Genomic DNA, 4,853 nt, shown 5'->3' with positions numbered 1-4,853 from the left:
ATGTTTCCTAATGCCTCAGCAACTTGTTGGAAGTGTGGAAAGGATGTTGGCACCTTCTATTATATGTGGTGGACCTGCTCAATGACAAAAAGTTTTTGGTCTAGAATTCGAAATTGGTTACGGGAAATAATCAAACAGGAATTAGATTTATCCCCTGAAATATTTCTTTTGGGAATAATTAGGGATGGGTTTACTAAAGATAAAATTCAACTTATAATTCATATTACAACAGCGGCCAGATTAGTGTATGCGAAATTTTGGAAAGAGAAAACCATACCACCAGAGGAAATATTAATAAATAAAATTTTAGAGTGCGCAGAAATGTCAAAACTAACGAACGAGATAAATAACGACGAGAAATCCAAACACCATGTAGTATGGGAAAAGTGGTACGAATGGTTGAACAATAGGATAAAATCATGATGTCAGGGTATGCTTATCTCTTGCAATTTAAGTGTGACGTATACCTGATGTATATTTTGTAAATATGTACAAACACTGCACTTCTGATTTTAGTAGAGATTTGATGCTTTTAACCATAAAACTAATAAAGTATATTTAAAAAAAAGAAAAGAAAGAAAGAAAGAAAGGGAAAAGAAAAAGAGGAAGAGAGATAGATGAGACAGAGAAAGAAAAAGAAAAAGAAAGAGAATGAAAGAAAGAGGAAGGAAGGGAGAGAGAGAAAAGAAAGAAAGAAAGAAAGAAAGAAAGAAAGAAAGAAAGAAAGAAAGAAAGAAAGAAAGAAAGAAAAAGAAAGGAAGGGAGAGACAGTGACTGTGTGAGAGAGGGAGAAAGAGAAGAAAGAAAGAAAGAGAGAGAAAGAGAGAAAGAAAAAAGAAAGAGGGAAGAAGAGAGAGATGGAAGAGAAAGAAAGAGGAAGGAAGAGAGAGAGGGAGAGAGAGAAAACTCTGGGCTAATATTTTTAATTGTTCCATTATTTATCATGTGTTAATATTTTACACTGTCCCTACACCTAGAGTGATTTTATTGCCTTTCTTTTGTCCAGGGCTACGACATAGTTTTCAGGGAATTACATGCATTCAATGTCTATAGTCCAGAGCATAAAAATGTGTGTGTTTATTTTGTACATCAGGTTGCATAAGTCCATCTTAATATGCTATTCCTGGTATGTGATGCTTTGTATACATACAGAGAAAGAAGCACTCTTGTGATCTTTGACTTTTAGGCTTGTTGTCAAACATCAGCCATAATACTAATGACTGTTTTGAACAATATGCGCAAATGGCTATTTTATATGTGAAATTATGACTGAAATATTTCAGCACCTATATTGGTTCTCACTGTCAGGAAGTTTCTCCTTAGTTTTAGGTTGCTTCTCTCTTTGTTCAGTTTCCATCCATTGCTTCTTGTTCTGCCTTCTGGGGCTTTGGAAAATACATTGCCCCCCCTTCTTTCTGGCAGCCCCTTAAAAGCCTGTTGCCTATCACACTCTTGGGCAAAGCATGGGAGCCATTTCCTCCTTTCAGTGGCCCATGAAAGTACATCTATAGTATGTAGATAATAAAGTTGAAAAAAGGTGAACAACATTTTTACAGAACTATAGATACGTTGAGGCTGGGTGTGACAAGAATGGCTGGGAGGGGAGGGGCCAGGCGAGGCACCCCTTGATGTGAGTGACATTGAGTTGGCCACACCCACCCAGTCACATGACCATCAAACAACACCCAGTGTCACATGACCAGCAAGCCATGTCCACAAAATAAGCCACACCCAAATAACCAGTAGAAAAATTTTTTACAACCCATCCTGCTCACTTGGCCTTAGAGTTGGACACAATTAGCGACTAAAAACAAAACTGTAATTCTTCAATGGAAAGGACCTTTTCTTAAATAGCTAACTGGGCCTTAGAAATATCCCTTTCTCGCACAGGGTTCATACTCATGTCCCATGGGCTGCAGGAAAACATGCCTAGCTCAACCTTTTTAAGTGACATGTTCTCATAATTTCACCTCCACTCATCCTCACTATAGTTCTAGAAATTAGGCAATAATGTTTAGTCTTATTTCACCAGTAAGGCAGCTGTATGAATTGAAAATATAAATGTACAGATATGACTAAATAATACCTCATTTGAGGTTGACAGTCCTAGTTGGTGAATAATTTTTCTTTATATCTTAACTGGAACAAGAATTTGGATTATTTTCAAAAGGGAGTGGCTTTACAATGTTTTATGTTTTCCTGATCTATTGCTCAGAAGTGTCTTTCTTAAGTGCAGTTTCATTTTATTTTAATCATCAATCAATCTAATAAATAAAAAATTGGCAGATATTTTGGAATGAATGTTGTTTTTCTGCTTAGTCTCTGCCTCAATCCAAATGTGTGGACAATTGTCACCCTGGATTTGTAAAACGGGCCCGGAAAGAAGAACCAATTTGCTGCTATGATTGTATTCCTTGTCCGGAGGGGACCATTTCCACACAGGAAGGTGAGTGACACCAGAGGAACTCTGGCTTTCCTGTCTCTCGGTATCAGCTGTCATCCAAAGAAGGTCTTTCCTGGAATGTGAAAAGAGGGACTATAGAAATAATATTACTTACTGTTTTCTCAGATGCTGAAAAATGCACCATGTGCCCAGATGATAAATATCCCACTGATGACAGAATACAATGTATCCCCAAAAGAATAACCTTCCTGTCCTATGAAGAACTTCTGGGTATCATCCTGGTCTCCTTTGCTGTACTCTTGTTTCTAACAACAGGCCTTGTTTTAGTCATATTCCTTAAATACCTAGAAACTCCCATTGTCAAAGCTAACAACCGTGACCTCTCCTACATCCTCCTGGTTTCCCTCTTGCTTTGCTTCTTGTCCTCCTTTTTCTTCATTGGCCGACCAAGGAAAGCCACCTGCCTTCTCCGACAAACGATGTTCAGCATCATCTTCTCAGTAGCTGTGTCTTGTGTGTTAGCCAAAACAATCATGGTAGTGCTGGCCTTCCTGGCCACGAAACCAGGGAACAGGGTGAGGAGATGGTTGGGGAAGAGCTTGGCCAACTCCATCATCCTTTCTGGTTCTGCTGGAAAAATGGTCATTTGTGCAATCTGGCTGGGAGTTTCTCCCCCGTTTCCTGATTTTGACCTGCACTCCCAATCAGGAGTGATCATCCTTCAGTGCAATGAAGGCTCTGTGATCATGTTTTATGTGGTTCTCTGCTACATGGGTTTCCTTGCTGCCGTTTGCTTCACAGTGGCTTTCCTGGCCAGGAACCTGCCTGGGGCCTTCAACGAAGCCAAACTGATCACCTTCAGCATGCTGGTCTTCTGCAGCGTCTGGATCTCCTTCCTGCCCACCTACTTGAGCACCAAAGGGAAATACATGGTGGCCGTGCAGGTTTTCTCCATCTTGGCTTCTGGGGCTGGCCTGCTGGGCTGCATCTTCTTCCCCAAGTGCTACATTATCATCCTGAGACCAGATCTAAATACTAAGGAACATTTAATGATAAAAGTCGGTATCTGATCATGAAGTAGTTTCTTAAGCTCATAACACTTAATTATTTATTGCAGTTATTATTGAGTTTGTATGCTTGTTTTGACAATTAAGGTTTTTTAAAATCAAAAGAAATAAACATACAAACAATGTAAGACTAAAGATAATCATCAAAATGTAAACTAAATTATTTAATAATTAAATAATTAATTTGTGATGAAACTAGGGAAGGACAAGATAACAAATGAGTTAGTTATGTTAATATAATGCATCTGCAGAGGAGACAAGACTTCCCAGATTGGGGTGAGGGGGAGGGATACGACATCATCTATCTCCAGTCCTCAACACAGTCCTCTCAGCAGTTCCAAGAAGGCTCCACACCCATTTGCTCTACTTAGGTGACCCCAAGGACACAGATCAACCTCCAAGTGGCCTCAATGACTCTCTAAAACAGGGGTGTCAAACTCGTGGCCTGCGGGCCTCATGCATCAAGTGCTGGCCCTGCTCCCACCTGGTTTAGTGAAAGGGAAAAAAGTCTCGATATGTTACGTGTTGCCACTGTGACGACATGAGTTTGACACTCCTGCTCTAAAAGAATGCAAATGACCAGCTGTCTGCAAGGAGTATAAATCCTTCCATTTCCCACCATCCAGTCAGAGCTGAAGAAGCTTCTTGGGTGAGAAGTGAAATGTCTTCAAAGAAAAACAAAACAGTCCAGTTACCTCTTGAAAAAAGCACCTTTGGGACATCACCATACTACAAAACTGCACTTCAACTGTAGTCTCAAATGATGGTGAAATTGAACAAAATAAACTGGTCATAGTAAGCTTTATTGTGGTCAGAGACCAAATTAAAATAGACAAAGGAAGGGAGCATATTTTACAAATATGGATAGATCGTGGGACACCATCTACTGCCTCAAATACAATCTCTACTGTCAATGCTGGTGATCCTCTGCCATCGGGGTTACCTGTCTCTTTTCCTGTTTTTTTCCAGCCACGACTGTAGGAAAATTTTTTGCCACCTTTAGAGTTATATTGGAGTCTGCATCCTGGAGTAGGAAATAAAGGCTGAACATATCAGGTGAACCAGGGAATCTCTGGGAAATAAGAGAAATTAGTCTTGATCTTATATCCCGGTAGTGGGGACATACGAATGTAATATGGAACAGGGATTCCGGGGATCGGCCGTCACATGTACAATGGATGGATTTTACCCCCCCCCCTTGAAAGCCTATTGAACAAAATAAAACAAAATAAAAGGTGAGTAGACAGGCCTTCATTACAAGGGGTGGAACTTCCATTTCAATGGGGACAGAACTTTACCTCAAATTTTGGATATTATGGGCATCAAATAAAATACCATCTTTTGTTCCTTAAGCATTAAGTCCTGATTCTGTAGATAGCTTC

Source organism: Pituophis catenifer, unplaced genomic scaffold (assembly GCF_029215685.1).
Source record: "Pituophis catenifer annectens isolate HBS135680 unplaced genomic scaffold, rPitCat1.0.hap2 SCAF_2, whole genome shotgun sequence".
Classification (NCBI taxonomy): Eukaryota; Metazoa; Chordata; class Lepidosauria; order Squamata; family Colubridae; genus Pituophis; species Pituophis catenifer.
The sequence above is the reverse complement of the archived record's forward strand: the minus strand, read 5'-3'. Positions refer to the sequence as shown.